This window comes from Tursiops truncatus, chromosome 9 (assembly GCF_011762595.2).
Source record: "Tursiops truncatus isolate mTurTru1 chromosome 9, mTurTru1.mat.Y, whole genome shotgun sequence".
In the NCBI taxonomy this organism is placed as follows: Eukaryota; Metazoa; Chordata; class Mammalia; order Artiodactyla; family Delphinidae; genus Tursiops; species Tursiops truncatus.
The window spans coordinates 30,475,918-30,489,302 of NC_047042.1; the positions used below are offsets into that span (position 1 = coordinate 30,475,918).

Consider the following 13,385-nt stretch of genomic DNA (forward strand, 5'->3'; position numbering starts at 1 on the left):
GTGTTTACCATGCCCTTGCACTCAATGCCTGGACTTGTATCCTGTGCTTTATAGTTCTTCTGGGATGGTCATCTCAGAGATCTCTATGCCCTTTATTTAAACTTTTTATTATGGAAAATATCAGACATAAACAAAAAGAAATGCTAATATAATGACACTCAGTTTCAACCATTATCAATATATAGCCAGTCTCTTTTCTTTTTAATAACTCTAACCTCTTCATCCTTTCCCAGACTACTGTACATAAAGTACATCCTAGACATCACGTCACTTAATTCAGTAAATACTGAATGCATCCCTAAAAGTTAAATGTCTCCAAATTAGTTTGCTAGGGCTGCTGAACAAAACACCACAAACTGGGTGGCTTAAACAACAAACTTTTAATCTCGTAGTTCTGGAGGCTAGAAGTCTGATAACAAGATGTCAGCACATTTGGCTCCTGCTGAGGGCTGTGATAGAAAGATTTGTTTGAGGCCTCTCTCTCTTTGGGTAGTTCCTTGGTTTGCGACAGTGTAAATCCACCCTTCGTGTGGTGTTGCTGCTGTGTGTGTCTGTGTCCAAATTTCTCTTTTTTATAAGGACACCAGCTCTACTGGATTAGGGACCACCCTAATGACCTTGACTACCTCTGTAAAGACCCTGTCTCCAAATATAGTCGAGCTGTGGTGCTAGGAATTAAGACTCCGTTCTGTGAATTTTGGGGAAGACACAGTTCAACCCATAACAGTCTCTTTAAAAAATAAATGTATTAAATGAATAGTAACTCTCACATATCAAATCTAATCATTCATATTTCCTTGATTATCTTTTTTAAAAAAACTATTTGAGTCAGGATCCAAATAAGATATTTTTCAAGACATTTAATCAATAGGTATGTCTTTTTTTTTGGGGTGCGGGGGAGGGTGTAGTGTATTTGTTGAAGTTGGTTTATTCTGCAGAATGTTCCCCATTCTTACTTTGCTGAACTACATCCATGTGTGGTGACTTACCATGTTCCTCTGAGCCTTGTGGGCCTTGGATTAGACTCAAGTTCACTTTTGGTTTGTTTGCACAAGACAAAGTAATAGGTGGTGCTGTATTCTTATATCAGGAGGTACATGATGCCTGTCTTTGGGTTATGAAATGCCATTGATCATTGCTTAGATTCATTGTCGTGTGGCTGCAGGATGGTAGTACTCTAATTCTACAATTTCTTCATGTATTAGTCAGAATGCGTTTGTAAAGAGGAACTTGTCCTTGCAGGCTATTGAATTACTCTACTGAAGTACGGTTTGTGTAAGAGAGATAGGAAAAATACTTCATTCTTTCCACTTATTTACTACCTTATAAATATTGGGTGCCTTGGCATCCTACAAGGGTAACCAATGAGTTGTTTTTGTTTTTGAATCAATGAGTTTTTGTGTAACTATGAGCTAATGAGTTTAAACACACTTGGGTTTCAGAATTACTGGAAGCATTCTTTTTTAAATTATTTATTTATTTATTTTTGGCTACGTCGGGTCTTCGTTGTTGCATGCGGGCTTTCTCTAGTTGCAGCGAGTGGGGCTGCTCTTCGTTGCAGTGTGTGGGCTTCTCATTGCGGTGGCTTCTCTTGTTGCGGAGCATGGGCTCTAGGCTCGCGGGCTTCAGTAGTTGTGTCACATGGGCTCAGGAGTTGTGGCGCGCAGGCTCTAGAGCACAGGCTCAGTAGTTGTGGCGCACGGGCTTAGTTGCTGTGTGGCATGTGGGATCTTCCCGGATCAGGGCTCGAAACCGTGTCCCCTGCATTGGCAGGCAGATTCTTAACCACGGCGCCACCAATGCAGTGCCTGGAATCATTCTTATTGATACTGAAATTCTCCTCTCCTGAGAGGCCTGTCCTTTTGATGCTTCCTCAATAGTGATAGCTTCCCTGATGGTTGGTTTAAGAAATTCCAGGTTTGTCACGTACATTTCCTGTTTCAAGGGGTGGAATCGGCCCTTTCTTCAAAAAGCCTGCTTTCTTGGGAAATGGTATTTAGAGATCACAGTGTGATCGTGCTCCTCCTGGGACCACGTGTGTTGGTATTTCCTTGGTTGTTCATTTTCTTTCTTTTTTAAAAATATTAATTAATCAGTTAATTAATTGGCTGCGCCACATCTTAGTTGTGGCGTGCGGGATATTCGTTGCTGTGTACAGGATCTTTTAGTTGTGGCGTGCGGGATATTCGTTGCTGTGTGCGGGATCTTTTAGTTGCGGCATGCGGGATCTAGTTCCCTGACCAGGGATTGAACCTGGGCCCCCTGCACTGGGAGCGCAGAGTCTGGACCACCAGGGAAGTCCCGGTTGTTCATTTTCTTTGCAGCATTTATGCCCTCAGTTCCTTTCCCTGCAGGTTTTAGTCATGGTTACTCTTGTGTATTATTCCCCAACATGTGCTTCTCCATTCTTAAATGTGAACAAATCTGTGCACTCTTTGTTTTTCCTCTCTTAGAAGTTCCATTTGTTCCTACTGTTTTTGTTTTCTACTTGGAAGCAAACATTCACTTGAATACCCATTGAATTTAAGGTGTCTAAAACCGATTTTTTTGCCTCTCGAATCATCGCTTTGCTTTCTCTGTGAAATTTAATATGACTTAGGTCATGTGGGCTTAGCCTTGAGGTTATCCTTCACTTTCCTCCCTTTTGCTCTCTGGCCACAGGACACCCGGTGTCCTTAAGGTCCCCCCACCCCCACCCCATGCTGCCTTTGGTGCGCTTTCCTGTACCCATGGCCACCACCCTGTAGAGGAGTCAGTCGTACATCAACCAATTAAAGCATCTCACCAGCTGTAAATGGGAAAAACAGCCCATAGGCACAACCAGCCTATGGAGGGGTGGCCATAGAGGGCTACTGTTGTGTGTTCTCAAGCTTTAAAATCATCTTTAGGGGTGCCTGAGCACTAATTTTAAGATTCTGTGTTAGTGCCAAGTTGTGAAATTGCTCTTTCAATTTCATAATCTGCAAATGAGTCCTGTAACTCTTCAAATGAAAACAATTGGTCCTTTCTGTCTGAATTACATTAAACTATCCACAACCACAAACAGATTACTTATGGTTGTAAATAGGAAAGGTCATAAAAAAAGAGGTTTTTGGTTTCAGCAGTATTCACTTGAAGTTATGGGAGATTAAAGAAGAAATAATTGGTAAATCTCTGTTTCTGGCTTTTTTTTTTTTTTTTTTTTTGACTTAAACAAGAGAAGCTTATTCTCTCACAGTTCTGGAGTCTGGAAGTCCAAGATCAAGGTGTCAACAGGATTGGATTCTTGCCTTTCTCTGGCTTTCAGGTGACTGCCTTCTCACTGTGTCCTCACATGGCCTATCCTCTGTGTGCACAGAGCCCCGTGTCTCTTTCTCTCTCTCTTTTTTTTTTTAATTGGAGTAAAATTGTTTTACAATGTTGTGTTAGTTTCTGCCGTACAATGAAGTGAATCAGCTGTATGTATACCTATATCCCCTCCCTCTTGGACCTCCCTCCCACCCCATGCCACCCATCTAGATAGTCACAAAGCACCAATCTGTTTCTGTTTAGATTGGCGATTAGGAATACGTGCGATCCCATGAATAAAGACTGAGAGGAAAAGAAGTTAACTACTCGTGGGTGGGAGATAGTGTAGTAGTTATCCAGACTTCAATGCTCCATGGCCAAACAGCCAAAGTGACTTTTAAAAAACTTTAAACATTTTTAAACTTTAAATCTTTTTTCTGCACATGATCCAATAGATCTTTGTTTTAAACTCTCAAGAGCCTTAAAAATACTTACCCTTGTTCTTTTCTGTGCAAAATGGTAACCTAAGTGTGAAGTAAGAGCCTTGTCGGCCTGATTGAGAACATCGAGAGAGAGGACCTTTGTCGTTTTCATTGACAGCATTTCTGATATCAGATACATGGTGTCTTCTCCAATACCACTTCTCTGACCCTCCAACAACAACTAGGTGTCCTACAATTCAATTCAATTCTGATGCTAACTATCGGATTTAGTGTCAGACGCCACAGGTTAAGGGTTCCGTCTCGCAGGACTGCCCTCATTTCAGGTGCCAGGTGCAGTGGGATGCCAAGTCTCCTCACCTTTTTGCCTGGCTGATTATAAATCTGGATGGAGGGTCCCACAAGGCCCCCACTCCCCTTGGTAATTCACTAGAATGGCTCACAGAACTCGGGAAAAGTGCCTTGCTTACTACTACTATAATTTACTATAAAGGGTACAACTCAGGAACAGCCAGGTGGAAGAGGTGCATAGGGTAAGGTATGGGAAAGGGGCGTGGAGCTTCCATGCCCTCTCCGTTTCCCATTCTCCCCACATTGCCGCATGTTCACCAGCCCAGAAGCTCTCCGGACCCAGTCTTTTTAGGTTTCTATGGAGACTTCCGTACATACGTGGGATTGGTTAAATCACTGACCATTAGTGATTAACTCAGTCTCCAGCCCCTCTCTTCTTCCCGGAAGTGGAGAAGTGAGGATGTAAATTCCAAACCTCCAATTGTGCCTTAGTCTTTCTGACGACCAGACCTTCATCCTGAAGCTATCTAGGGGCCTACTGAGAGTTGCCTCGTCAGAATAAAAGACACTCCTGTCACTCCTATCATTCAGGAAACTATGGGATTTAGGAGCTCTGTGTCAGGAACCAGGGACAAAGACCAGATATGTATTTCTTATGACACAGGAGACTATCTTATCCTCAGTGCCTGGCATCACTTGGCATAAAACTTTTCGAAGAATGAGTGGTAGAATAACAAGTCGAATTGTAATCATACACTTCATTCTAGAAGGGCATTCAGGTAATTTAGGAGAAGGCATTCATAAACCAAGTAGACTACCAAGTAGCACGAGTTGAAAAAGGAGGCCAAGAAAAAAAAAACACCCCCAAACAGAAAACAAACAAACAAAAACTTTGGTGGGATCAAAGATGATTTAGGAATAAGGTTAAAAATCACCCTTGTGTCCTACACAGTGCTTTGGGCTCTCCCTCCCCTTTCTCCGCTGCTTTCTCCTACCTCTTGCTGCGGTTACCAGTTTATTATGAAGGATCCAAGTCAGGAATAGCCAAATGGAAGAGATGCATAGGGCAAAGTATGGGGGAAACGGCATGGTGCTTCTTGCCCTCCTACATGCTTCCCTTTTCTCTCTCCCTCAACTTTTTTTTTCTTCCTGTTTTTGAAAGCACAGAAGTACATTTAAACAAAACAAAACTCCGAGTCCCACACTGAAGTTTTTACTTCTTGTGACGCCTATTAGAGAGCAGTTGAACTGAATCAAATGTGAGTTTTGTTCTATTAACGCTGTGATGTGTACAGTAGTGGATCAAACTCAGTGGGTATCAAAATGAGGTGTGAGAGTTAACCTATAATTTAATGGGACAGTTGTGTCTCTCTTCCGCCCCCCCCACAGTGAGGGTTTCTTCTTTAAACAATAGTGAAGGGAATTCCCTGGCGGTCCAGTGGTTAGGATTCGGCACTTTAACTGCGGTGTTCTGGGTTCAATCCCTGGTCAGGGAATTAAGATCCCACAAGCCGCATGGCGTGGCCAAAAAAATAAATAAACAAACGAACAAACAAAAACAATAGTGAAAACTTCAGTTTAAGGAGAAGATGAGTCAACTATTTCAAAATACTGAAAAAATTAAGAATGTTTAATTTACTCATATAAACCATTTAAGAACACACATAAAAGGACAACCCAGAAGGGCAAAAGTCAAAACACTAACAGTGGTGTGATAGGTTTGTAGGTAACTTTTATTTTCTTACCTTCTTCACAGGAGCTCTATTTTCATCATTGAGACCCCTTTCCTTCTCTTTAAGGGGATTTAACTTAAATACTTTCATTGGAAACTCAGATTGAGTGTATTTTAAGGATGAATGTAGGGCTCATTTGATAACCAAAATAGGGATAAGTTACTGAGTCCAAGAAGAAAATGGAGGGAAATAAGCCTGATTTTAAAGAAGAAGCTTTAAGATTGATGGTCAGGGACTTCCCTGGTGGTGCAGTGGTTAAGAATCCGCCTGCCAATGAAGGGGACAGGGGTTCGAGCCCTGGTTGGGGAAGATCCCACATGCTGTGGAGCAGCTAAGCCCGTGTGCCACAACTACTGAGCCTGAGCTCTAGAGCCTGCGAGCCACAACTACTGAGCCCACACGCCTAGAGCCCACGCTCTGCAACAAGAGAAGCCAGCACAGTGTGACGCGTGTGCACCTCAGTGAAGAGTAGCCCTGTCTCGCCGCAACTAGAGAAAGCCGTGTGCAGCAATGAAGACCCAATGCAGTCAAAGATAAAGTTATTAAAAAAAAAAAAGATTGATGGTCAGGAAAGCTTACAATACTCTGTCAGATACAGGTAAACTACTAGATAGGAAATCTCTCTTAACATCCTTCAAAATAATTGAGTATTGAAATCCATTGAAAGTGGCATGCCTTTCAGATAAACTGGGGGCCCCTGATTTGTTCATCCTAGAAGAAGGGAGTCTTCAGGATTCAGACAGGACAGTATGTTATAGAGACTTGGGTTACAGGGTTACAGAGACATATATACAGTATGTTATAGAGACTCTATAACATACAGTATGTTATAGAGACTTGAGGAAGATGTTAGTCTTGTTGTTTTTCTTTATGACTCTATCATGTTCTTTTTTTTTAAAACATCTTTATTGGAGTATAATTGCTTTACAATGGTGTCTATCATGTTCTTGATGTCATCCTGCCAACTGGCTTATTATAAAAAAAGTATGGAATTAAATATGCTTGAAAATGGCCTTTTTGGGGGGTAGAAATTTCTTTGAGTTTTAACATGTATATATTTGTGTTCTGCCATCGCAGTCAGGATATAGGATAATCCTATTGCACCAAAAAAAACACCCCCATGGCAACCTTGGGGGTGTTTTATTTGCTGCCCCCACCAACAAATAAAGAGTTGGTGTGTGTCATATGATAAATATGTTTAACTTTATAAGAAACTGACAAACTCATCTCCAAAGTGGCTGTACCATTTTTACATTCCCACCAGTAATTTTTTTTTTAACATCTTTATTGGAGTATAATTGCTTTACAATGGTGTGTTAGTTTCTGCTTCACAACAAAGTGAATCAGTTATAAATATATATATGTTCCCATATCTCTTCCCTCTTGCCTCTCCCTCCCTCCCACCCCTCTAGGTGGTCACAAAGCACCGAGCTATCTCCCTGTGCCATGCGGCTGCTTCCCACTAGCTACCTATTTTACATTTGGTAGTGTATCTATCCCACCAGTAATTTTTGAGTGATCCAGATGGTCAGCATCATCACCAGCATTTGGTATTGTTGTTGCTTTTTATTTTAGCTGCTCTAATAGATGTGTAGTGGTATCTCATTTTGGTTTTATTTACATTTATGTAATGGCTAATGATGTTGAGCATTTTTTTTTTTTTTTTTTTTTTTTTTTGCGGCACACAGGCCTCTCACTGTTGTGGCCTCTCCTGTTGCGGAGCACAGGCTCCGGACGCGCAGGCTCAGCGGCCATGGCTCACAGGCCCAGCCGCTCCGCATCATGTAGGATCTTCCCAGACCGGGGCACGGACCCGTGTCCCCTGCATCGGCAGCTGGACTCTAAACCACTGCGCCACCTGTTGAGCATTTTTTCATGTACTAATTATCTTCTGCATATCCTCTTTGAAATGTCTGGTTACCTTTTTTGCTACTTAATTGGGTTGTTTTCTTATTATTGGGTTTTGAGAGTTCTTCATCTGTCATGGATACAAGTCTTTAGCCAACTATGTGATTTGCAGATATTTTCTCCTGATGAGTAATTCTTCCCATTCCCTTATCATTTTCTTTATCAGAACAAAAGTTTTAAACTTTAATGAAGTCCAATTTATTTATTTCGACCATCCCCCCTTTTTGTATAGTACTTTTGGTGTGTTGTCTAAAAACTGTACTTAAATCTAGCCTATGAAAGTTTTCTCCTGTTGTGAAGTTTTACAGCCTTATGTTTTTTTTTTTTTAATCTAAATTTATTTATTTTTGGCTGCGTTGGGTCATCGTTGCTGCACGTGGGCTTTCCCTAGGTGCGGCCAGAAGGGGCTACTGTTCATTGCGGTGTGCAGGCTTCTCATTGTGGTAGCTTCTCTTGTTGCAGAGCACGGGCTCTAGGCATGTGGGCTTCAGTAAGTAGTTGTGGCACGTGGGCTCAGTAGTTGTGGCTCGCAGGCTCTAGAGCACAGGCTCAGCAGTTGTGGTGCACCGGCTTAGTTGCTCCATGGCATGTGGGATCTTCCCAGACCAGGGCTCAAACCCGTGTCCCCTGCATTGGCAGGAGGATTCTTAACCACTGCACCACCAGGGAAGTCCCTAGCCTTATGTTTTACATTTATACCTATGATGCATTTTGTATTAATTTTTGTATAATGTGTGAGGCTTAGGCAGACACATTTTTTTTGCATATCGATGTCTAGTTAATCCAACACAGTGTGTTGAAAAGACTGTCCTTTCTGCATTGAATTGCCTTTGCGTTTTTGTCACAAATCATTTGGCCATGTTTGTGTGAATATTTCTGGATTCTGTTTTGCTCCGTTGATTTATATGTCTATCCTTTTGTCAATACTATACTTTCTTGGCAGCTGTGGCTTTAAATAGTAAGTCTTAAAATTGGGTAGTGTTATTCTTCTAACCTTATTCTTTTTCAAATTGTTATAGCTATTCTAGTTACTTTGCCTTTCCATATATATTTTAGAACCAGTTTTTGGTTCTCAAAATTCTGCTGGAAGTCAACAAGTCCTACATGTGTTTTGTGAGATTCATACCAGTGTATTTAAATTGGGGGGCCTGCTGTTATAAATGATTTTTTATTTTAAACTGTAAAGTACACATAAAATTCACCATACTAACCATTTTAAAGCATATTGTTCAGCAATGTTAAGTATATTTACATTGCTGCTAAACTAATTAGTTCTAAAAGTTTAAAAAAAAATGTTATATTTTGTTGGCTGCTCTGCAAGGCTTGGGACTTTAGTTCCCTGAGCAGGGATTGAACCCGGGCCCTGGAAGTGAAAGCTCTGAGTCCTAACCCCTGGACCGCCAGGGAATTTCCCTAAAAGTTTGTTTTCTTAATAGATTGTGTGAAATTTTCTACTTAGACAATCATGTCATTGCAAGTTGGCATAGTTTCACTTCTTTTCCAATCTATATGCCTTTTGTTTCCTTTTCTTGCCTTGTTACACTGCCCGAGTTCTTTGAATGAGAGTAGACATCCTTGCCTTTTTCTTACCCTTTGTGAGAAAACATCCAGTCTTTGACCTTTAAGTAAAATGTTAGCTGTAGGGTTTTTGTAGATGCCCTTTATGTGGTTGAGGATATTATTTATATTCCTAGTTTGCTGATCGTCTTTATAATGAGTGAATGTTGGTTTGTGTCAAATGCTTTTTCTGCAAAAATTGATATGAGCATACATTTGTTTTAGGCTGTTACTACGATGGATTATATTGTTCTTCAAATATTGAACCAATCTTACATTCCTGTGATAAATTCCACTTGGTTGTGGCGTTTATTCTTTGAACATATTCCTTGATTCAATTTGCTCACTTTTTGGTTGACAGCTTACTGTATTTCTCTTGATGAGGGATATTTGTTTGTAGTTTTATTTTTTTGTGTTGTCTTTGACTTTGTTATCAGGGTAATAAACCCTCAAACTGTCTTGTGAAGTGCTTGCTTATGTGTTCTGGAAGAGGTTGTGCTGAGGTGGTGTTATTTCTTTAAACGTTTGATAGCATTTGCCAGTGAAACCACCTGAGCATAGAGATTTCTTCCTCAGAAGACTTTTTATTTTTTTTAGCTCAAATTCAGTCTTTGAAAATAGTTACAGGGCTTTTTTGGCTATTTTATCTTGCGTAGTTTTGGTGATTTGTAGTTTCTGAAAAATTGGTTCATTTCATCCAAGTTGTTGAATAGAGGTGCATAAAGTTTTGCAGTATTCCCTCATTATGCTTTAATTGACTTGGGGCCTATAGTGTTATCTCCTTTGTTCCTGATATTGGTAGTTTGTGATCTCTTGCCCCCCCCCCCCCGCCCCCCCTCTGTTTCCCTCTCTCTCTCTCATCATCTTTGTCAGTCTGGCCAGAGGTTTAATTTATTTATTTATGTTCCTCCAAAGAAACAGCATTTGGTTTCATTGATCTTTACCTTCTTTCTTTCTTTTCATTGATTTTGCTCTTCAGTATTTCATTTATTCTGCTTGTTTTGGGTTTATTTTGTGCTTCCTTTTGCTAGTTTTTTAAGTTGGAAGCTTGGGTTATTAATTGGAGACCTTTCTTTTTTTTCTAATGTAAACATATGATGCTATGAATTTCCCTTTAAAGCACTTAATCCCATAAATCTTGGTGTATTTTTAAAATTTTTGTTCAGTTCCAAATATTTTCTAATTTCCCTTGAGACTTCCTCTTTGACCTGTGGATTTTTTTTTTTTTTTTGGACTATGTAGTTTAAATTTCCAAATGATTGGAGATTTTCCAGTTATCTTTTTGTTATTAACTTCTAGTTTAATTCCATTATGGTTCGTAAGCATACCTTATATGTTTATATTTCCTTAAAATCTGTTGATACCTGTTTTATATCTTTGTTTTAGACAGATACAGTATATCTTGGGAAATGTTTCATGTTGGGTAGAGTGTTTCTTTTAAACATTTCTTGGGAAATGTTTCATGTTGGGTAGAGTGTTTCTTTTAAGTTTTTTCTAGTCTCTACCTACTAGATACCAGCAGCTCCCTGCCTGCCCAAGTTGTGATTATCAACAATGTCAACAGACATTGTCAAATATCCTCTTGGGGACAACATAATCCCCAGTTGAGAACCACTTTCCGGTAAGTAATGTGTTATTTTTCTCTGGCTGCTTTCAAGGTTTTTCTTTGTCTTTGATTTTCAACAGTTAGTTTATGATATGTCTGGAGATAGATTTCTTTGGGTTTATCTTGTTTGAGGTTGTAAAGGGAAAGAACCCAGTTTTCCCCCTGTGTCGGGAGAAACCCAGTTCTTTCCTGTTATGTGTTTTTTTTTCCTGTGTGTCTCCTTTATTACTCAGAACACTTCACTTCTGTCACTCTGGTCACCCAATGTGTGGCGATGTTTCCCTTCAACAAGCAATTCTCTGCAACACCAGCTGGGTGTCCTACAATTTTAACTGAATTTTTAACACTTTCTACCTGGAGATAATGTTAGGTCCCACCGGTTAAGGGCCTGTAGCCTCAGTAGTCCCAGAAGACGACACCCTGCCCTCGCCTTGCATGTGTCAGTCACAAGCCTGGGTTATCATCACCTGTGCTTCTGACCAACTAGCTATAGATAGAAGGTTCCAAAGACCTCGCTCCTTGGGTTTGACTTACTTGCTAGAGTGGCTTACAAAAGTGAGGGCAACATTTACTTACATTTACCAGTTTATTAAAGGATATAATAAAAAATACAGATGATTAGCCCAATGAGATATATATAAGGCGAGGTCTGGGAGAGTCCTGAGTGCAGGAACTTCTGTCCCTGTGGAGTTGGGGTACATCACCCTCCCTATGTGGATGTGTTCACTCACCTTTAAGCTCTGTGAACCTCCTACTCTTGGGATTTTATGGAGGCTTCTTCTTGTAGGCATGATCAATTATTAACTCCATTTCCAGCGCCTCTCCCCTCTCTGGAGGACAGGGCACGGGGCTGAAAATTCCAGGCTTCTGATCATGGCTTGATCTTTCTGGTGACCAGCTCCCAACCAGGAGCCATCCAAGAACCTACCTAGAGTTTCCTCAGTAGAACAGGAGGTACACCTAGTGCTCCTATCACTTAGGAAATTACAAGAATTTTAGGAGTTCTGTGCCAGGAAGAGGAGGGGTTGAGGCTGGGAGACCAATATATGTATTTTCTCACAGGGGTTCACTGAACTTTTTCAATCTATAGGTTTATATCTTTTGCCAAATTTGGAGAATCTTCAGTAACCATATATATATTTTTTAACATCTTTATTGATGTATAATTGCTTTACAATGTTGTGTTAGTTTCTGCTGTATAACAAAGTGAATCAGCTATATGCATACATATATCCCCATATCCCCTCCCTCTTGCGTCTCCCTCCCATCCTCCCTATCCCACCCCTCTAGGTGGTCACAAAGACGTGAGCTGATCTCCCTGTGCTATGCAGCTGCTTCCCACTAGCTATCTATTTTACATTTGGTAGTGTATGTATGTCCATGCCACTTTCTCACTTTGTCCCAGCTTCCCCTTCCCCTTCCCCGTGTCCTCAGGTCCATTCTCTACGTCTGCATCTTTACTCCTGTCCTGCCCCTAGGTTCATGAGAACCATTTTTTTTTTAGATTCCATATATATGTGTTAGCATATGGTATTTGTTTCTCTCTTTCTGACTTACTTCACTCTGTATGACAGACTCTGGGTCCATCCACCTCACTTCAAATAACTCAATTTTGTTTCTTTTTATGGCTGAATAATATTCCATTGTATATATGTGCCACATCTTCTTTATCCATTCATCTGTTGATGGACATTTAGGTTGCTTCCATGTCCTGGCTATTGTAAACAGAGCTGCAATGAACATTGTGGTACATGACTATTTTTGTGAATTATGGTTTTCTCAGGGTATATGCCCAATAGTGGGATTGCTGGATTACATGGTCGTTTTATATTTAGTTTTTTAAGGAACCTCCATACTGTTCTCCATAGTGGCTGTATCAATTTACATTCCCACCAACAGTGCAGGAGGGTTCCCTTTTCTCCACACCCTCTCCAGCATTTACTGTTTGTAGATTTTTTGATGATGGCCATTCTGACCAGTGTGAGGTGATAGCTCATTGTAGTTTTGATTTGCATTTCTCTAATGATCAGTGATGTTGAGCATCCTTTCATGTGTTTGTTGGCAATCTGTATAACTTCTTTGGAGAAATGTCTATTTAGGTTTTCTGCCCATTTTTGGATTGGGTTGTTTGTTTTTTTGATACTGAGCTGCAGGAGCTGCTTGTATATTTTGGAGATTAATCCTTTGTCAGTTGCTTCGTTTGCAAATATTTTCTCCCATTCTGAGGGTTGTCTTTTCATCTTGTTTATGGTTTCCTTTGCTATGCAAAAGCTTTTAAGTTTCATTAGGTCCCATTTGTTTATTTTTGTTTTTATTTCCATTTCTCTAGGAGGTGGGTCAAAAAGGATCTTGCTGTGATTTATGTCAAAGAGTGTTCTTCCTATGTTTTCCTCTAAGAGCTTTATAGTGTCTGGCCTTACATTTAGGTCTTTAGGAAATATGGAACGCTTCACGGATTTGTGTGTCATCCTTGAGCGGGGGCCATGCTGATCTTGTCTGTATTGTTCCAATTTTTAGTATATGTGCTGCTGAAGTGAGCACTTCAGTAACCATTTATTCAAAGATATGTTCAGCAAGTGTTTT

General features: G+C 40.4%; 1 protein-coding gene and 1 non-coding gene across 4 annotated transcripts in view; one reads left to right on the forward strand and one right to left on the reverse strand.

Annotated features, from left to right (window-relative positions):
• IGF2BP3 (insulin like growth factor 2 mRNA binding protein 3) overlaps window positions 1-13,385 on the forward strand; it is a 139,632-nt gene that overhangs the window by 46,168 nt on the left and 80,079 nt on the right. The gene's annotated exons all lie outside the window — the stretch shown is intronic.
• Window positions 13,236-13,343, reverse strand: LOC117313702 (U6 spliceosomal RNA). Its single transcript, XR_004528285.1, has one exon. It is a non-coding gene; the product is annotated as a U6 spliceosomal RNA (small nuclear RNA).